At 48.9% G+C, this 21255-nt stretch overlaps 3 long non-coding RNA genes across 5 annotated transcripts; 1 reads left to right on the top strand and 2 right to left on the bottom strand.

Moving 5' to 3' along the window:
* The first annotated feature begins 1261 nt into the window (after positions 1-1261).
* Positions 1262-4307, top strand: LOC115292581. Its single transcript, XR_003909040.1, has 3 exons — positions 1262-2792; positions 3849-3993; positions 4088-4307. It is a non-coding gene; the product is annotated as an uncharacterized LOC115292581 (long non-coding RNA).
* Positions 4308-7715: 3408 nt separating this feature from the next.
* Positions 7716-15706, bottom strand: LOC115291538. Of its 2 annotated transcripts, none has more exons than XR_003908509.1 (3): positions 15611-15706; positions 14586-14700; positions 7716-8592 (listed from the first exon to the last, which is right to left on the bottom strand). It is a non-coding gene; the product is annotated as an uncharacterized LOC115291538 (long non-coding RNA). The 2 variants fall into 2 exon arrangements; XR_003908510.1 differs by lacking the exon at positions 7716-8592 and adding an exon at positions 11534-11967.
* Positions 15707-15720: 14 nt separating this feature from the next.
* LOC115291539 lies at positions 15721-21234 on the bottom strand. 2 transcript variants are annotated; one of them, XR_003908511.1, is made up of 3 exons: positions 19214-21234; positions 17101-17157; positions 15721-15747 (listed from the first exon to the last, which is right to left on the bottom strand). It is a non-coding gene; the product is annotated as an uncharacterized LOC115291539 (long non-coding RNA). The 2 variants fall into 2 exon arrangements; XR_003908512.1 differs by having other exon boundaries at positions 15728-15744.
* Between the last annotated feature and the right edge of the window lie 21 nt (positions 21235-21255).

Genomic DNA, 21255 nt, shown 5'->3' with positions numbered 1-21255 from the left:
TATCACAGTTTGTTTATCCATTCATAAGTTGTTGGACTTTTGAGTTGTTTCCAGTTTGGGGCTGTTAGGACCAGAGCTTTTGCTGCCCACTTCCGATGCCCATGCGCCACTTCCTGAAGGCGCCCCATATTTCACTGGTGGCCAAGTCCCTCCCAGGTGACTGCTCCTCCCAGATGACTTAGGCTCTGGGCCCACAGTTCAGATGCCCTTGGTACCAAGCCCTCCGACACCCAGCCCGTTGGCTGAATCGGCTGGGAGGGGTCCCTATAGTTCTTTCTTCCACCAGCCTCAGTCAAGCTCCCCCTCCCCCAATCCGTCCACATGCACTCCAGTAACCCTGAACTTCAAAGCAGAGGAGTAGAGCATCCCTGTCACTCTTCCTAGAGGTCTCCTTTGCTTCTCTGTAAATTAATCAGTCTGTTTGCATTGCCAGGTTGAGGCATCTAAGCCCCAGGGCCCTGTCCAGACAAAAGGGTGTGCCAAGTTGCACCACTGCCATCGACTTAATCCTAGGAAAAATGCTTTGCATCTACGCAAGTTTTAAGGTTTATTTATTTGTTTTGAGAGAGAGAGAGAGAGAGAGAGAGAGAGAGAGAGAGAATCCCAAGCAGGCCCCGCACTGTCAGCACAGAGCCCAATGTGGGGCGTGATCTAAGAACAGTGAGATCGCAACCTTAGCCTAGATCAAGAGTCAGATGCTTAACCAACCGAGCCACCCCGGCGCCCCATATCTAGGGGCCACCCGTGAGGTTAGCCTCAACCTCCAAATGGACCCTCAAAGGAAATTCCAGTTTCTACTCCAAAGGGAGAAATTGCTTACAGCTCCTGGTCAAGGGGCGATGCACCACCTGCACCATTCTTCGTAGCCAGCCTCCTCCCCGGGCACACAGGAGCCGTGTGACACGTCTCTGTCACCTGCAGCATGGCTCAGAGGGAAGACCATCTCCAGCTCAGAGAGTGTGAGAGTGTCCCTCAAAGCTGGGCAGGCCTTCACTTCTGCATGATTTTTTTTTAAGTTTATTTTTTAGTAATCTCTACCCGCAATGTGGGGCTTGCACTCATGACCTTGAGATTAAGAGTCACATGCTTGGGGACACCTGGGTGGCTCAGTCAGTTAAGTACCTGAATCTCGATTTCGGTTCAGGTCATAATCTCACGGTTCATGAGTTCAAATCCCAGGGTGGGCTCTGCACTGACAGTGTGGAGCCTGCTTGGGATTCTTTGTCTCTCTCCCTCTGCCTCTCTCTTTCTCTCAAAATAAATTAATAAACTTAAAAAAAACCCCAAAGCGAGAGAGAGTCATCTGCTCCACTGAGTGAGCCACTCAGGCACCCCCTGCGCGCCTCCTTCAATCAGAGCCCCAGATGCGGCAGGCAGCCTATCCCCATTTCTCTGGGACTTCCCCACTTTCAGCACCGGAAGTCCCCTCTCTGAGTGGGTGGATTTAAGCTTAGGAACCCCCCGGGCTTATACCAATGGGCTAACAAGGCACAGAGAAATAAAAAGCCATAGGATGCTCACACCCGAGTTTGGGTAAACATGATTGGCACCCTGAGAATAAGGGGGTGCTGACCCCACAGATAGAGAGGGACGAGCAAAGGCCCAGGATAGGAATGGGTGCAAAGGCTCCCAATGCAAAGGTGTAGGAGGTAAGCAAGGTTAGGCACGCAGGGCAAAAGTGCCCCCAACTTAGTCCTACAGCAGAGAAGCTGCTTTCACAGGGGAATAGGCCCAAGTTAGGAAAACAAGTTGGACTGTAGACCCCTGGGCTGCAGTCTTGTTAACCCTGGGGTTATTTTGGCTGTCTTCTCCTCTAGGTTAGCTAAGACAGACAGACACGCGCCTCCTGTCTGACCCTAACAACCACCTGCCCGTCTGCTGGGTACCTGGATTGTTTTATAATGACCCAAACCTCAAACACTGTCTGTCTTCAACAACCCCCCTTTCCCTCATGCCCAGAAGTTGATATTCTCTTCGTGCACGCCCACCACGTTTGTAAGACTTCTGATCTTAATGTATACAGGGCAAGGACCCTTATTTGGGGCTCTTGTCTTTTCCCCGACATGAGCCATCTCTCCTATTTTTTAATCCTGAGTCTACTCTCTAGCTAAGACAAGAGAGAACTTCAGACCCGTAGTCTACGACATCTGAGGAAATGCCTTGGTCCCTGGCAAACCGAGACAGGAGGTCACCCCTCAGAGCATGGTACATTTTAGCCGTAACATTGGCTAATGACAGAGACAAGCAACAGGAAATCAACCATAAGAGTCGTGCCTGGCCCGGTAACCTGCCCAGTAAGTATTGAAGACTTGTCCTCCGTTGCAAGGATACTGAGTAACAAATCCTTAGAGAGAGGGTTGCAGAATCCAGCAAGGGGCAGGTTCTGGCACCACTTTTGGCTTTCTTAATTACTACTGAGACAGATACAGTTTGGTGGCATTGAGTATACTTATGATACTTATGGTGTTGGGCAGCCACCACCTGTGTCTAATTCCAAAATATTTTTATCACCCCAAAAGGAAAAACCTGTACTCATTAAGTAGTTACTGCCCACTGCCTACCTCCCAGAGTCTGGTAACCACCAACCTGCTCTCTCTCTCCAGGGTCTGTCTCCATGGATGAGCCTATTCTGGATATAAGTGGAATCAGGCAATATGTGACCTTTTGTGCCTGGCTTCTTCCACTTAGCATGTTTTCAAGGTTCATCCACATGGTAGCATGTGTCAGCGCTGCGTTCTTCTTTGGGGGTCGGAGAGTCACAGCATGGTCATGACATTGATTGAAGGTTGGAGGTGAGCTCAGACTGGCCCCAAACCCCTCCAGGGAACAAGACAGACTTCAGCAAATGCTTGTACTGGCTATTTTTTTTAATGTTTATTTATTTATCTTGAGAGACAGAGTACCTGAGCCAAGGAGGGGCAGAGAGAGAGAGGGAGAGAAAGAATCCTAAGCAGGCTCTGTGATGTCAGTGCAGAGCCCCACACGGGGCTTGATCTCACGGTGAGATCATGACCTGAGCCAAAATCAAGAATTGGACACTCAGGGGGTGCCTGGGTGGCTCAGTCAGTTAAGCTTCTGACTTCAGCTCAGGTTATGATCTCACGGTTCCTGGGTTCAAGCCCCACACTGGGCTCTGTGCTGACAGCTCAGAGCCTGGAGCCTGCTTTCGATTCTGCGTCTCCCTCTCTCTCGATCCCTTCCCCCACCCCAGGTTTTATAATGACAGTCTCATTATAAAACAAACAAAAGTAAACAGCAGTCATCAGCAATGACACATGGGTGCTCTGATATGCTCGGGCGGTCAAGCAGCGTGGTCTGCATGGGCACAGAGAGACTGTGGCAATCGTCTGTCACGCCGTCTGACTCTGCACCTTCCTCTCACCTATAAATGTGCTCAGGTCTCCCTAACCTAAAAAAATAGACACAAATTTCCTTTGGCCCTACCACTTCCTTAGCTCACCACGCTTTTCTCGGCTTCCTCACACCCACTCACTGGTAAATCCTCCTTGCTTTGGCTTCCCTGCCTGCTTCTCCACCAGCCCTGCTCGCTAAGCGCCACCGCCATCCCCCGGCCAGCACACCCGGGGCTTTGGTCCAGCCTCTCCCTTCCTTTCCGATACCGCAGCTGACCCTGCTGACCAGCCCCCTCCATCTAAGCACTGTTCTTGCCTTCTTTCTCCCCTGCCTTGATGCTGTTCCCATCTCAGTCTCCTCTTGGCTGCAAGGTGCTGAAGGTCGAGCCTGTGTTCTCATTTTATACCCTTTGGAATGTCACGTCCCTTCTCGGTTCTCAATAAATATTTGTCGACGTGGAGTTCTCTGAGCTGTTTATGTACTTTGGTTTCCAGGATGAAACAGGGACTGATTTCTCAGCACCCTGAGAGGGTGTTTCGCAGGTGAAAGAACGCACGACCTTGACCTATCTGATTTTGACGCTGTGCTGGATGTAATCAGAAGGCTTCGAGGAATAGTTTCCTGAGCTTGATGTTCACGGTGCTCACTGTTACTTTCACACTTAGCTAAGTAACCTTTGATACTGTGTGGTTATAACATAATAACCACATGTGTCTTTGTCTTCTCTGTCAAGGGTGAAAAATTGGAAGGGCTTTAACCGCGGGTAAAAGTGTCTTCTCACATCAACCACACAGCATCAGAAATTCTGTGAACCAGACGGCTATTTCACCAAGTGGGTTGTGTACAAATTAGAAGCAGATTACAAAAGGGGCTGAGCTCTGCTGAGCGCGGGAGCCAAAAACATCATTCTGGGGGCTCCTGGGAGGTTTCGTCGGTTAAGCGTCCGACTTCAGCTCAGGTCATGATCTCACAGTTTCTGAGTTCGAGCCCTGCATTGGGCTCTGTGCTGACGGCTCAGAGCCTGGAGCGTGCTTTGGATTCTGTGTCTCCCTCTTTCTCTGTCCCTCCCCTGCTCACGCTCTGTCCCTCTCTCACTCTCTCAAAAATAAACATTAAAAAAATAAAGACATTATTCTGGGTAGCTAATTCCCCTCTATCGATCCCTTTTCTGTTACTTCTAAGCCAGCCTGGGGGCTGACGCCAGCTTCTAAGTACTGTGCAGTCATGGCGTCAGGGAGTCCAAGCCCTGTGACTGAAACAGAAGTGGGGTCATCCCAGGCTGCAGTCCCGCCTTCTTTGTCATCTGGCCTTTCCTCTGCTTTAGCAGAACTGCTCCCAGGAGGGCAGGCCCTGTTCAGTGGGGTGCCCGAGGCAAGGGCGGTCACCTGCATTTAGTGTCCCCGGGGCTCTTCAAGGCCGTGGCTCCAAAGAGGAGCCCAGACCTTTCCCTGCCTTCCCCACATGACCCATCAGCCCAGGCCACTTAACCACCGCCGCTGAGCCGACTCTGGTCCCAGGACGTCCTTGCTTCCTTCCTTGTCCTGGCCCCACCTGAAGTAGCCACCATGTCCTCGGCCACCCGCTGAGAGACACAAATCCCCCTGTTAGGAGTATCCCTCTCTCATTTGACTTCTGTCGTGGGGAAATTGTTGACATCTTCAATAGGATTTCCAGGTCTTCCTCAGACATTGTTGATGATGAGGCTAACCTCAGAGTTACACTGTGAAGTCTGTCCCACGGTGTCCCCCACGCCAACCGCATACCTCCTGGGCACCTTCTCAGGGGCCCCTCTTTTTCCGGAGGACAGTGGCATTCTTCGGGGGGCCTACTGTTCACACACTGCAAGCTCTGGAGTCGCCTCCTCGACCCCCCAGAGCTAAGGGGAGGTGTGCTGAGCCCCAAGAGTTAACTGCTCATTAGATGGGAGTGGTCAGCGCCTCACCTGGAAACCTCAGGCCAGAAACGCTTTACAATTTGGGGTTTTACAGAGGCGATCGTGGTGCAGGGAATCAGCCCCTCCAGCAGCCAGTACCTGTAATCAAACCATTTCTAGTTCTCCAGGGAAACCTGTAACTATTTCACATTTAATGGGATAATTAAAGACTATATAGCCTTGTGTTAATTCAGATCTCGAGTTCCAAAACTGTGACGTCCAGAGCTCTTGTGGATTTTGGAGCTGTAAATTGGAATCATGGACCTGTATGGCATCTACTGCATTTCCCGTGATCTAGTTAGTTTATTCTGTGGCCCTTGGTTCTTTTAAAACCCTTCCTCGGCAGCCTGGAGTACGACATATTCATTTCTCAGTGGAGACTATTCTGGTCTCTTGGTATATTTTCTCTTTTTATCTGCTCCAGTGACCTTTGGCCCGCAGGTAGGAGGAGCCCCAGTTTGTAGATGACATCACTGGATTGTTGGCCTGCCCAGGCCCAAAGTGACAATGGAGTTTCCCCAGGCCTTGGGACTCCCTGAGGGGGTCGGAGCCTGCGGCGCTGATCCGGAATCATTTTACTTATGGATTCTGCTTTGACTTATGATTCACATTAAGAGTAAAATAGCCTTAGAGTTAAAAGTCCCTCTCACTGACGTTCTCTAAAAGGTGAACTTTGACCCCTGGAATATATAGCTTGATGTGCTGTGTCGACTATCACAGACAAACGATTTTGCAACCCCCTTTGAAGGTCTTAGACTTCACTACAATATTCTCTTCTTTTTGGCTGCTTGATTGAGGTTTAGTTGGTACACGTTATGTTATGTATATTTGAAATGTACATTTTCATGAGTTTTTTGCATCTATGAAACCACCACCACAATCAACATACAAGTTCCGATCACCCCCAAAGTTTCCTCATTGTGAAATAAAGGATGATAAGGAGTAACTGGGTGGCTCAGTCGGTCAAGAGTCTGATTCTTGATTTTGGCTCAGGTCAGGACCTCACAGTTGTGGGACTGAGCCCCCCATCGGGCTCTGCGCTGACAGTGCGGAGCCTCCTTGGCATGCTCTCTCTTCCTCTCCCTCTGCCCCTCCCCTGCTCCTTCTCTCTCACCCTCAAAAATATATAAACATTTGAAAAATAAAATAAAGGATGTCAGGGGGCGCCTGGGTGGTTCAGTCAGTTGAGCGTCTGACTTCCGCTCAGGTCATGATCCCTCAGCTTGTGAGTTCGAGCCCCGGGAAATCTTAACTGTCAGCACAAAGTCTGAAGCCTTCTTCGGATTCTGTGTCTCCCTTTCTCTCTGCCCCTCCCACGCTCACACTATCTCTCTCTCTCTCTCTCTCTCTCTCTCTCTCAAAAATAAACATTAAAAATTTTTTAATAAAATAAAATAAAGGATGTCAAGACTGTAAGGAAAGTAAAAGTCTCCTCTCTTAGCTCTTGTTTGTAAAGGACAAACCCAGTTGCTTGTCATTTTGATTTGGTTTATTTTTAAAATCCCAGCAACACTAAAAGGTCTAGCTTTCCATACTTCTGATGGGATAATACATGATGAATTCTACACTTTTTGGAATCCTGAATCTGCCACTTCAATAAAGAATCCCAGTGCAATGTAACGTGGTGCCTGAATTAGATCCTGGAACAGAGAAAAGACATGAATATGGAAACTGGTGAAATCCAAACAAAGCTTGGGGTTTCATTGATATAAAAACACCAGTGTTGACTTCTGGGTTTTTGACAAGTCTTCCTTTGTAATGGAAGGACCTCAGGGAAGCTGAGCCTGGATGGGGAGCATGCAGAACTCTCTGTGCGATCTTTGTGCCTCTTCTGTAAAGCTAAAATTGTCCAAAATACAAACTTTATAGAAAAAAAAGACTCCAGTGGCAATTAGATCCTAGAGGAGAACATGTTTTATCGTAGGTGTTGGTTTTTTTAAGTTTGTTTATTTATTTATTCACTCATTCATTTTGAGAGGGGGGAGAGCACAGCAGGGGAGGGGCAGAAAGAGAGGGAGAGAGGAGGAATCCCAAGCAGCCTCTGTACTGGCCCAATGCAGGGCTCGAACCCACAAACTGTGAGGTCCTGACCTGAGCTGAGATCAAGAGTCAGACACTTGACCAACTGAGCCACGCAGGTGCCACTTTAGGTGCTGTTTTAAACAAAAGATTTTTTTTTTTAAACCTCCAAATACTGAGCAAGCAACAGCTCTTACATTGCAATTTTTTTTAAGTAACAACAAAGTGGAGGCTCCGTGGGGGGCTCTGTTTGTTGACCTACTGACTCTTGATTTCAGCCCAGGTCATGATCTCATGGTTTGTGAGATCCAGTCCCCCACTGGGCTCTGTGCTGACATTGCTGGAGCCTGCTTAGGATTCTGTCTGTCGTCTGTCTGTCTCGCTCGCGCTCTCTCTCTCTCTCTCTCTCTTCCCTCTCCCTCTCCTTCTGTCCCTCCCCCTCAAGTAAATAAATACACTTTTTAAAAGGTAACAACAAAGCACACTTCACTTTCTAGTCAACTTTCCCCTCCTAACTGGGATTATCATCTTTCCTTATTCTTTCCCACCGCCACCTGTGCGGCCCTTCACCTACCATTTCTAAAAGCAAAGTTGCCCAGAAGCTTTGTATTTTTGATTCTTAGAAATGAGACCAATCTGCATTCAAGTGAAGGACTAAAGAGGAATTTAGTTCGTGGAACAGAAACAGTCTCTTCTGTTTTGCATTTGCGGAGATGTCAATGCTGTTTCCTCTGGGAGTGCGGGGGCGGGGGTGGGGAACCTTGGCAGAAGAGGCCAGGTCGAAAACAAGGGCCCTCCCTTCCCCTGGCCCGAGGCCACATGGGGTGGAGCCAGGCAGCCTGCTGAGGGGCTGGAGGCTGACGCAGGACCCCTGTGGATGCCTGGGTCCACTAAGGATTTCCCTCGAGTTACAGCTGGGGACTTTGAAAAGCTGAGCGAGTCAGTCCTTCTTGGGCACAGCCGAAGGGCCACCTCAGCTCCAGCCAGGGCTTCCCTACTCTCCATGCCACCTCAGGACCTAGCACTGGCACCGGGACAGAGAGAGACAGGAGGGCTCCTACAGAATCCACGACGGCAGACCCAAGGAGAGTCTCCTGGGACAGAATCCTGTTCGACTCCTCAGCCTCTCAGCAGAGCGTCCAGCGTGGTCTGAGACACCAGATGCTGTGTGTGTTAGCTGGCCTTGGAGTCCTGTCCCCGCCATTGAAATGCAGGCTCCTCAAGCTCAGAGTTCTTGTTTCTTGTGTTCAGGACAGGGCCCGGCGTGGAGTAGATGCTCAATAAACCTGTGTTAAATGAACCAGAGAAGGAAGGAAGGAAGGAAGAAAAGAAAGGGGAGGGAAGAAAAGAATGAATGAAGGAGGGAAGGAAGGAAAGAAAGAAATAAGGAGAGAAGGGGGAGGGAAGGAAGGAAGAGAGGAAGGAAGGAAAGAAAGAAAGAAAGAAAGAAGGAAGGAAAGAAGGGAGAGGGAAGGAAAAAAGGAAGGAAAGGAGTGAACTGAAAACAACCTGTGCTTTCTTTTTTTTTATTTTATTCATTTTTTTATTTATCTATAGTTTATTGTCAAGTTGGTTTCCATAGAACACCCAGTGCTCTTCCCCACAGGTGCTGTCCTCCATGCCTATCACCCCCCCTTCCCCTCCCTCCCCCCTTCAGTCCTCAGTTTGTTTTCAGTATTCAAGAGTCTCTCATGATTTAAAGTCACACTTTTAACTCTATGGGCTTTTAAAAATCTCGATTACCATAAAACTCTTTAGCCTGAGAAGCCCATACTTTTTATTTATTTTTTTATTTTTTAATAGTTTACTGTCAAATTGGTTTCCATAGAACACCCAGTGCTCTTCCCCACAAGTGCCCCCCCCATGACCATCATCCCCCTCCCTCCCTCCACGGTTCATTTTCAGCATTCAAAAGTGTGTCATGCTAAGCGAACTAAGTCAGGCAGAGAAGGACAGATACCATATGTTTGCACTCATAGGTCTAACAGGAGAAACCTAACAGAGGACCATGGGGAGGGGAAGGGGGAAAGGGAGCTGGGGAGAGAGAGGGACACAACGTGTGCTTTCCGAGCACCGTTTGCCCTCCCCAGACTCTTTCTGTTCCCGCCTTCACCAACAAACTGTACCGAAACGAATTTGTGTTTGTTTTGTTTTGACCTGTTCTCTATGGACACCCAGTAAGTCACATAACTGATGTTTGAGGTTTCCAAGACAAGATGAAAGTTCATGATCACCATAATAAGACTACAAGAGAAGGGAAGTTCACTGGCGTGTAACACCCACGACGTGTAAGAGAAGCCCCAGGCAGCAGCTTGGCCGCATGTCTGTGACTTTGCAGGACACACACGGAGGGAGTTAGCCAACCCGGGCCCAGAGCCAGGGGACTGCTGGAGAATGCATATGCCACGCCTGGCGTCTTTTGTCCCCAGGCCCCGCATCGTGTTCTGGGCTTTGCAAAGTCAAGACCGTGGGTCTGTAGCATGTCATGCAACTATAGGCGGCCTGATGTTTACACGATCATGAAACACGGGCATGTGAGAAGCAAGATCCCCTTCCAGCCCATCCTGAGTGTGGTTTGGACAATCTTCTCAAAAACAGGATGTAATGCTGCCTCCTGGCCATTTACTGCTCCTCAAGAATCTAGGAGTTTCTAAATGTAAGCTGCGGTGGATTCTGGGTTGTAAAATTCTGGGGGGATTTTTCTCTTCTTTATTATTTTTCTGTATTTTAGATTCACCACAATGAGCGAATACTGTTATTACAGCTAGGACAAAAATAATAATGAAGGCTGGTCCCGTTTTCTATTCCATTGTAAGTTAGCAGGTGTGCTAAACGCCGACCAGTACAAAAGTAGCCATTGTCTAGAGCAGAAGGCACACCTGAAGCAAAATGAGGGTGTTTTTAACTGCCTTTTTCAAAATTTTTTTTTTTAAGTGGGACTTTTTTATGTTTATTTATTTTTGAGAGACAGAGAGAGACAGCGTGATCAGGGGAGAGTCAGAGAGAGAGGGAAATGCAGAATCCAAAGCAGGCTCCAGGCTCTGAGCTAGCAGTCAGCACAGAGCCTGAGGCAGGGCTCGAACTCACAAATCGTGAGATCATGACCTGAGCCGGAGCCGGACACTTAACCGACTGAGCCACCCAGGCGCCCCATAACTGCCTTTTTTTTTAATGTTTATATATTTTTGAGGGAGAGTGCAAGTGGGGGAGGGGCAGAGAGAGAGAGGAAGACACAGAATCCGAAGCAGGCTCCTGGCTCTGAGCTGCCAGCACAGAGCCCAATGAGGGACTGGAACCCACAAACCATGAAATTGTGACCTGAGCTGAAGTCGGACTCTTAACTGACTGAGTCACCCAGGTGCTCCTGACTGCCTTTCTTAATGCACCTTTGGACGTTTAGTAGCCTGGGGTGTATTTTGGCTGCTAGGAAGCTGATTTTAGTAAATGTGGACTTTAGGACACACGTGGACATACTGCCTCCCCCCACAACACATTCTCTGCCTTCATTTCCTACACTCATACTTTTGCCCTAGACTATAACTTCTTATCTAATATTCTGTACCATGTGTTCTTTTTTATTCACGAATCCTTACGTTAAGATAAACATGGGTGACTCAGGTGGTTAAGCATCTGACTTCAGCTCAGGTCATGATCTCACGGTTTGTGGGTTCGAGCCCTGCATCGGGCTCTGTGCTGACAGTTCGGAGACTGGAGCCTGTTTCAGATTCTGTGTCTCCCTCTCTCTCTGCCCCTCCCCCACTCACATTCTCTCTCTCTCTCTCTCTCTCTCTCTCTCTCTCTCTCTCTCTCTCTCTCAAAAATAAATAAACATTTAAAAAAAAAGAAAAAAGAAATACAAGTGTTAAGAAAAAACAGCCAGGGGCACCTGGGTGGCTCAGTCGGTTGAGCATCCGACTTTGGCTCAGGTCATGATCTCTCAGTTCGTGGGTTCAAGCCCTGCATCAGACTCACTGCTGTCAGCGCACAGCTCACTTCAGGTCCTTTGTCTCCCTCTCTCTGCTCCTACTCCACCTCCCTCTCAAAAATAAGTAAACATTTTTAAAAAGCAGGAAACAACCATACAGTATATTTATTATTCTAAGCTGCCTCAGAATTCTGAAGAATGAGGTACAAGCATTGATTTTCTTTCTTTCTTTCTTTCTTTCTTTCTTTCTTTCTTTCTTTCTTTCTTTCTTTCTTTTTTTCTTTCTTTCTTTCTTTCTTTCTTTCTTTCTTTCTTTCTTTCTTTCTTTCTTTCCTTCTTTCTTTCTTTCTCTCCTTCTTTCTTTCTTTTCTCCACTGAGAAGTGGGATTCAGCTGATACTTCACAGGTATTGCCCAAGCTAAGCCAGTGTGCTGACTCCAGCGATCCGCATTATCACATCACACAGCAGCTTCTGGAAGTCTGAGCTTTGGCCTGAGTTTCTTCAAGGGGGATGTGTGCCCAAAACGCAGGGTCTGTGGAGGGGAAGGAAGTAAAGAAACCCTGCTCTTGCTGATCATTCCTCCTCTTCACCGCTGCAAGACGTTAGAAGAGATGTGTTCATCTCTGCCTCGGCTCCTGGCACAGAGTTCCGGAAGCCATTTCCTGGGTGATGGGAGTGTCTTTTGTTCTCCTGAGGTGACTCTGAGTGGGCTTGGGGTCAGCCCCCGGATGACAGCTGGTCACCAGAAAGAACAGGCCACATTTAGAAGGTTGGAATTTTCTCTTAAGAAGGAAGAAGGGCTGAAACATTCTCTCCAGAGTTAATGATTGATCGTGCCTACGTGAGGGAACCTCCATAAGAATTCTGGATAGAATGACGCTGGGAGAGCTCCCGGGTTGGCCCACGCATCCGATGATGGGAGGGGTGACACATCCCAACTCCGCGGGGGCGGCGGCTCCTGCACTCAGGGCCCCCCCCAGGCCTCTCCCCACGGATCTCTTCATCCGGCCGTTCATCTGTACCCTTCACCATGTCCTTCAATCAGCTGGTAAACCTAAGAAAGTGTTTCCCTCGCTTTTCTGAGCTGCTCCAGCAAATTAACCAACCGAGCCCGAAGAGAGGGTGAACTTGGATTTGCAGCCCAGTCAGACAAAAGTGGTGGGGCACCTGGGGACCTACTATGTACAAGTGGCATCTGAAATCCGATGGGGGCAGTCGTGTGGGATGGAGCCCTGGCCCCGTGGGATCCGACACGGTCTCCGGGTAGATAATGTCAGAACGGAGTCACCCTGCAGGCCACCCAGCCAGTGTCACGCAGGACTGCTTGGTATGGGGAAAACCGCACACACATTTGGTGACCCGTGTCAGAAGTGTGGTGAATGTGGCAGTCGCGTGAGAACAAGGAAGACACGCAGGAGAAAATCAGAGAGGGCAGGACAGGGGTTTCCTACACGCCCACCAGCGGGCCCCAGACCCGCCGGCACCTCCCGGGTCACCGCCCAGCCAGCGCCTCTTTGCAAACAGAAAGTTGTAGCCTTGGGGCACCCGGGTGACTCAGTCAGTTAAGCCTTTGACTTCAACTCAGGTCTTGATCTCATGGTTGGTGAGTTTGAGCCCCACATTGGGCTCTCTGCTGTCAGTGCACAGCCCATTGGACCGTTTGTCCCCCTCTCTCTGCCCCTGCCCCACTCGTTCTCTCTCTCTCTCTCTCTCTCTCTCTCTCTCTCTCAAATAAGCAAACATTAAAAGAAAGAAAATAAAGCTGCAGCCTCGTTACAAATGAATACATACAGATCACTCTGAGTGATGCAGAAATCCTGTCCACCCCCACCCGCCCTAACCCCAAGCCACAGGAAACAATGACAAATCCTTCTGTCCCTTTTTTTTTTAAATGTAGGTTTTTACAGTGACCAAGTCCAGAGTGCACTGAACTTAACAAGAAAAGGATGAATGCCACCCCCAAGAAGCAGAGCCCTGCTAGGGCCGCTGCCTTTGGATTTGGGGGGGAAAAAGGAGTGTTGGTCTGGTGGCCGGCCTCAGGGGACTGGACTTTGGGGGTGTGCGTGCACCAGGTGAGGGGACAGTGCGCAGTGGAAGCAGTACAAGAGTCCAAGGCGGAGGTGCTGAGATGTGTCAGGGCTGCACAGGGCTGAATAATGGTCCCCAAGAAGCCCATGCCTTAACCCCCAACACCTGTGGAAGGGACTTGGCAGATATGATTAAGTTAAGGACCTGGGGGCGGGGAGATTACCCTAGATTACCCAGGTGGGCCCAATGGGGGCATGAGACCCCTTATAAGGGGGAGGGGGTTGGCAGGAATGTAAAGGAGATGTGTCCATGAATGGATGGATGGATGGATGGATGGATGGATGGATGGATGGATAAAGATGTGTTGTATATATACAATAGAATATTGTTCAACCATTAAAAAAAGGAAATCCTGTCATTTGTGACAACATGAATGGACCTTAATGGCATTAAGTTAAGTGCAATATGTCAGAGAATGACAAATACCATATGATCTCACTTATATGTGGGATCTAAAAAAAGAAAAAAAGAAAACCAAACTCAGAGGTCCAGAGAACAGATTGGTGGTGGCTAGAGGTGGAGGCGAGGAGCAAAATGGGTGGAGAGGGTCACAAACAAGGAGGCTGGGTGGCTAATGAGTTCGAGCCCCGAGTCCGGCTCTATGCTGACAGCTCAGAGGCTGGAGCCTGCTTCGGATTCTGTGTCTCCCTCTCCTCTCCCGCTCACACTCTGTCTCTCCCAGTCTCTCAAAAATGAATAAATGTTTTTTTTTTTTAATGTATAACCTAGGGGTGCCTGAGTGGCTCAGCTAAGCCTCCAACTCTGGATTTTGGCTCAGGCCATGATCTCACGGTTCATGAGTTCAAGCCCCACATTGGCCTTGGTGTGGTGACAGTGCAGAGCCTGCTTAGGATTCTCTTTCTCTCCCTCTCTCTCTCTGCCCCCTTCCTCACTCGGTGTCTCTCTCTCTAAATAAATAAACTTTAAAAGTGTATACTCTAAGTTTGTTTACCTGGGAGAACAATGCCTTTCGTGTGTTTGTGTGTGTATGTGGGGGGGGGTGTTATAATTCATGTTAAAGCCCTAAGCTCCCCACTGTGACAGTGTCTGGAGGCAGGGTCTCTGGGCGGCAAGCAGACGAGGACATAAGGATGGGACCTTGTGATAGAACTGGTGGCCTTCTGGCTCTACCACCACCCGACCATGCCAGCAGCCTGCCGTCGGACTCCCAGCCCCGGAACTGTGAGAAATGAAGACCTGCCGTTCACAGCACCCAGTCTACGGTATTTTGTTTGGCAGCCCGAGCTAAGAGACGGGGTCCCCACCTCTGGCCATGTAGACGTGCGAGGCCGAGCTCATAAAACAAAGGTGCTAGAACTGAAGTGAAGACTCGTGGGGCTTCCTTGCGATGGACGCTGTGCTCTCAGTCGCAGAGCTTATCTAGGAAACAGCAAGGGTCACGTTTCAGAAAGTCTGTGCGTGGATCAGGGCAGCAGACCCCCCCCCGCCCCCCGCCCTGCAGGGATGGAGTCCCGGGCCCTACAGCGCCTGTCTTATGTCCCTCCGAAGTCACCAGTCAGCATTGCTGGTGGCAGAGCCGCGTCGCCACGCTGCAGGACACAATTCCAGCCACAGGGAAAGAAGCCCGATGTTCTGACTTACTTGAGAAACCTTACTGGGGGCAAATGAATGATTTCTCTGGGGTTTTGTGAAGGCCCAAATGTAGGTTTCGAAAACGAGGGGAAAAACAATGGACAAGGCAAAGAATATATCTGAAAGGATATTCATATAGATGTCTGCACAGGAAAGGAGAATAATAAATGATTTTAAGGGGCACCTGGGTGACTCAGTCAGTTAAGCATCCGACTTGACTCAGGTCACGGTCTCGCAATTTGTAGGTTCGAGTCCCGCGTCTGGGCTCTGTGCTGACAGCTCGGAGCCTGGAGCCTGCTTCAGGTTCTGTATCTCCCTCTCTGCCTCTCCCCTCTCTCCCACTCTGTCTCTCTCTGTCTCTCAAAAATAAATAAACGATAACAATTTTTTTGAAAAAATAAACGCTTTTAACTTTTAGAATATGTATTTGAAAATTATCTTGATTATATGACTTCCCTCATGAAAAATTACTGAACTGGGGTCTGAGAGGAACTCTTGTTGGTTCTTGTAACGTGAACACTTTCATGATTTCTGGTCCAGAAAAGGTGTATAGTAGAAGATTGGCTCAGACTAAGTAAGGCAGGCTGGGAATTTGTATTTTCTGGAAGCATTTTCTGGAAGTATTCATAAGGCTGAAAATTACCCTGATGTACCAAGCGTTTTCAAAAGGTCCAGTCAGAAAACAAGATAAACATACCTTGGAGGGACGGAGTGGGGGGGGCGCCTGTATGGCTCAGTCGGTTGAGTGTGTGATTCTTGATCTCATCTCAGGTCTTGATCGCAGGGTCATGAGTTCAAGTCCCATGTTGGACTCCGTGCCCAGCATGGAGCCTACTTTAAAAAAAGATAAATGTTTGTTGGTTATGAGGAGGGAAGGATATGATATAGGCTAAGGTCTCAATAAATGGTGCCTCTTCTTATTGGAGAATGTGAGCAAAACTCCCAGTTTGCTGGGATTTATACAAACCCTGGCCTGGGTCCCGTGAAGAAATCTCCACCCCAGGCCTTTCAGTTCCCACTGACACCTTCCCAAAGCCCTGGGCCCCAACCCTGGGCTTGCTGGGCTTTTCCTGGGGACTCACCAGGGTCAGGAATATTAAAGAGTTGGCATGTACCTAAAAATAGGCATATTTTCTCTTTTTTAAAAGGTTAAAAGGAGGGACACCAGGGTGGCTCAGTCCGTTAAATGTCTGACTCTTGATTTTGGCTCAGGTCATGATCTCACAGTTTTGGGAGTTCGAGCCCCACGTCAGGCTCTGTGCTGACAGCGTGGATCCTACTTGGGATTCTTCCTTTCTCTTGCCCCTCCCCCGCATGGACTCTCTCTGTCTCTCAAAATAAATAAATTATAACTTTAAAAAAAGAAAGATTAAAAGGAGCCATATATGGGCACCTAGGTAGCTCAGTCAACTGAGTGTCTGACTCTTCATCTCAGCCCAGGTCCTGATCTTGGGATCATGAGTTCAAGCCCCGTGTTGGGCTCCATGCTAGGTATGAAGCCTACTTTTTAAAAAAATGTGAGGGGTGCCTGGGTGGCTCAGTTGGTTAAGCATCCGAGTCTTGATTTCTGCTCAGGTCATGATCTCACAGTTTTGTGAGTTCGAGTCCCACATCAGGCTCTGCGCTAACCTTGCAGAGCCTGCTTGGGATTCTTTCCCTCCCTCTCTCTGCCCCTCCCCTGCTCACATTCTCTCTGTCTCTCTCAAAAGAAACTTTTAAAAAATTATTTTTAAAAAAAAGTGCTAAAGGACCCATTGAATTTCTTCCTCTCTGCCAAATTTCTAGATACTTCCCATCCTGTTTTACAGAGGAAGGGAATGCATAATGTACTTTGTGACAGTCACTCTGCAAGGGTTCCCCATAAAAGGTGGTAAAGGAGAAAAGAGTGTGGATTTTTGGAATGAGGTTCTGTGGGGCCCCACGGGAAGGGGGAGCCAGAAAAGCAAATTTGCAGGAAGGGGAAAGGGGACCCAGTGACGGACACAGTGAGAAGACAGGCTCCAGTCACAAGACCCCTGACGTGAACTTGTCCTCTTACTTCTATGCCTATCTCTTTGACCTTGCTGTTGGCACTTCTCAGAACAGAGGACTCCTGGTGACAAATCGAGTCCCCACTTAGCCGTGCTCAGGGCTTTCTCTGGGCTCAGAGCTCTTGCTGCTCTGTCTGAATCTACCGGACACACTCACCCCTCTCCCCCGCATTTTGGAATCAGCCGTCTCAGTGAAGGTCAAGCTCATGGGAGCCTGTGGAACAGAAGGCGGAGGTCAGGGAAGGCAAAAAAAATTCTCAGCAAGTGGGAGGTCCAGCAAGAGATGGAGTTTTAGAATTTGGGGTACAAGTGGGGTGAGAGGTGAAGGAAGTGGGGCAGGTGGCATCGGATGAGAGGGAGCGCCTGGGGACCCTGGGGACTTACGTCAGCAAAGATGCCGGTTGGACCAGCAGGTCTTGTCGGGAAGCCACATAATCAGGGGCCAGAGGCAGGCCCGGTGACAGCGGGACTGAAACCCCAGGGGGCATGCTGTTTGGAGTGAGACGCAAGGGCCCTGCAGCCAAGCAGGACTGGTCAAGAGCCTTCCCACCATGTGACGGTCCTGCGGCTTGGAGGATGGGTCCGTCAGGTTTGAGTCAGAGAAGTAGAGGCACCAGGTAAGGTGTGGAGTGTGTGGTTGAGACAGAGGGAGGGGTTGGACCCTGGGCTGCTGTGTGAGTCGGCTACGCAGTCTGGGTGGGGCTGGTTCCCCAGTGTCTAGGGCCGTGGCTCTGAGTACGGGTGGTCAGGAAGAGGAGGCTGGACGGCACCAAGGACACGCCGGAGGCTAAGGCTGGGCAGGGACCACCGTCAGCCCATCTCTCACCGGCTCCAGGCCCCCAGCGTGGATGACAGCACAGGGGTCCTGCAGGAAAAGCTGGCGCACTCTGTCATGCGGGAGACCGGGAGGCTGTCGCAGACCGTCCAGCGGTCCAGCGGGACCTGGAGGAGCCTGGAGCCTGGCCGTGACCCCAGCCATCCAGGATGCGGGCAGATAAGCCACAATGCGATGAATTGCAGCAACGCCTCCCCAGAATGAAGGAATATGGGTGAACCTTCCAAACAAACCTTGTAGAGAAACATCCTTCTCTTCCCCATGCTAACTGGAAACTATGCAGGAAGGGAAACTCGAGGAAATACAGTTACACCTTAGCAAAACTGACACCATGAAAATCCACCGCAGGGCAAGTTACTTACTTCTCTGGGCCTCAGTCTCCTCATCTGTGAAATGGGATTCATAACCCCCTTCACTGGGAGGACTGAGGGATACAAGGCAAGGAGAAGCCCACTGGCCATCAACCAGTGTTGGCTTCTTTCTGTCACCCCTCAGCTACCCCCCAAAGGGAGACAAGGGGAGCACCTCCAGATTATTAGCATAAGGAAAACATTTCGGAAAGATAAACTGGTTGGAAGGTAGCAAATTAATGGAAAAAGAAGAAGGAATTTGGGTTTTGTAAGGCTGAAGTTTATACAATATTATCAATTATTAACTGATTTGTATTTGCACATTTATATTTATTTATATAATGACTTACATATTAATATATTATTATATATCAATCATTATATTAATTGTACATTGTGTATTAAAGAATAAACAACTGAGAATATAAAATTAGATACCAAAGTATTTACTTACAAGGAGAAAATAAGTCACAGGCTACAGATTTCTTAAAGCTGCCAGATACCCGTAACATTGCAAAATTCAGAAAAATAAAATGCCTGTATTAATTGACTGCCTCTCTATCACCCTTTTACATACAAATTTGATTGTGTAATCTTTGCTTCTACACATGACAACCTTTTGTAATATGCTCTGTCTAAAGGACAGAAAGTCTTTCTTCTAGCATAGTTTCTCAAAGTGTTTAGTACTGACAGATCAGAAGTTTCTTTTTTTTTTTTTTTTTAGTTTAATAAAACTCTCTATTTTGAGAGAGAGAAGGAGAGCATGGCTGCCTGAGGGGCAGAGAAAGAGGGAGGGAGAGAATCCCAAGCAGGCTCTGCACCGTCAACACAGAGCCTGACTCAACCCCACAAACGTGAGCTCAGTGCCTGAGCAAAACTTGTAACCCGCTGAGCCGCCCAGGTGCCCTAGAAGCAATTCTTTTGAATTGATGATTTGTTGTTGATACATACTATCAGTATACTCAAAAAAAAAAAAAAAAGGCTGCAGCCCGCATCTCCCTACTTGAGAAGTCCGGACATTGAAGGAGAAGTCAAAGAGGGAAGAGACAACAGAGGTCATAATCATTGTGGTTAAAATGACTTACTCTGCAGACTTCAGAGAAGCGCATGACCACGTGAGCACAGTGCTGGCAGCCCCTTCCATGAGCGTGGAAGAGAGTTGTGCAAGGGAGGGAGGGGCCTTCCAGTTAAGCTTTTGGTCGTTTCTCAGTAAAAATCCTTCCAAAAGGGAGAAGCTGCCAAAAGGGCCCCGCGGACGAGTTATGTGCAATAACCCAGGAGCTGCACGATGCAGTGGGGGCCGTCCATGGAGCCGGCCACAGGCCGGTGGGGCCAGGACATCTTTCACATGAATGCCCGCAAGATTGGCTTCCTCTTCTCTTAGGTGGGAGATCTCTGTGGAAGTCAGTCATCTGGCAGTGACCCCAAAAGTAAAAGTCTTCCAGCCAGGAGGAACAGGAAACGGGAAATGCTCCCCGCTACCCATGAGAACTGACCTTTGCAAGATGATCTGCTTGACAGTTACTCGTGTTGGGGATATGGTGTGCGTAAGGTGTCAGCAGGGCGGCCGGCTCAGCAGCAAACTGGGCATCTCCCTTTAGGACTCCGTGAAGGACATCTGGAAGAAAAATGTAAACCCTCTAGGTTTTTGCAGGGAAGAGCTCTGGAAGGAGATTCCTCAGCTGGGAAGAAACAAGTATTCTCTTTGGGGTGGGGGGAGGACTTACCATCTCCCCGCCCCCAAGACCATTGTCACTGCCTCTGAAAACGTCTACAGCCAAGTGATCACAAGTTCTCCCTGGCCTGGGCTGAGACAGGTGCATGTTTGTCCCTTCCTTTAATATGATTTCCCCCCCTTGATTATAAAAGTAAAATATGCCCTTTGGGGAGAAATTATAAAAAAAGAAAACTGTTACCATTCATAATCCTAGTGTTTACTTTATGTTGGTAGTTTGGCACATTTCCTCCAACCATTTTCTTTCTTTTTCTTTTTTTAAGTTTATTTATTTTGAGAGAGAGAGCACGCATGCACATGCATGCAAGCAGAGGAAGGGGAGAGAGAGAGAGAGAGGGAGGGAGAAAATCCCAAGCAGACTCCTCACTGCGGCAGAGAGCCGGACTGGGGGCACCATCTAGAGAACCATGAGATCATGACCTGAGCTGAATTCAAGAGTTGGAGTCTGTTAACAGACGGAGCCTCCAGAGCCCCGATCATTTTCCACACATCACTTGGGCCAGGATTCTGACTTACAGACTGCTTTTTTCAGTTAACATAGAAATATGTCTCTGTGTCTCGAGAAACTCATCAAAGCGTCATTCAGATAACTGCTAGATATTGTCTCACGGATTTTCACAACAGTGACTAATTTCAAGAGTTCTACAAAAAAAGGAAATAAAATGCAAGAAATTGAGGGCTCCCTGCTGGCTCTGTAAGTGGGGCATCTGACCCATAATCCTGGGGTCGTAAATTCTAGCCCCAGGTAGGGTGCAGAGATTACCTTAAAAAAAAAAGGTTTTTTCTTAAAGTAAATGAAATAAAATGTAGAAAGTCCAAAAGTAAAGCCCTACATGGCCAAGCACTGTGCTGCCAAGAAGCCCAGCAGACGCCTAAGGGGCCTTGATGACACAGTTCTTTAATTTTTGATGTCCCCCACTCATTCCCTTCCTTGCCCCATTCCTTCCATGCTCAGCTGGGTTTATGACTCATCGTGGGAGAACCGAGAAGACCCAGATCTTTCCAGCTGGCATTACCGGAGCCTGGCTCAGGCTGGGAGACTAAGCCTCCCCACTGCCCGCCAGCCCCACTGCGCCTCCAGCTCGAGGTCACTTCCTCATACACTTGGCAACCCAGACCGGGGCCAAACCCACGCGCCATCCTGAAATGTGGGACGCTTCTCGCTTTCCCTCCGCGTTGCTCTGTGCCCACCGTTCCCCAGAACCCCACACTCTCCTTCGCCCAGGCCCTTTCTAACCACTACAGCCTTCAACCTGTTTTCAGAAAAGGATTGAAAACATAGTGTGTACTTGGGAGGCTCAGAAAGCAGAGTTTACACGAAAGGGGGGAATCGCGTGCCCCCACGCATGTGGGAGCCGCAGGGATGGAGAAAATGGGTACGGGGAGGGGGGA

This window comes from Suricata suricatta, chromosome 5 (genome assembly GCF_006229205.1).
Source record: "Suricata suricatta isolate VVHF042 chromosome 5, meerkat_22Aug2017_6uvM2_HiC, whole genome shotgun sequence".
In the NCBI taxonomy this organism is placed as follows: Eukaryota; Metazoa; Chordata; class Mammalia; order Carnivora; family Herpestidae; genus Suricata; species Suricata suricatta.
The sequence above is the reverse complement of the archived record's forward strand: the minus strand, read 5'-3'. Positions and strand labels throughout refer to the sequence as shown.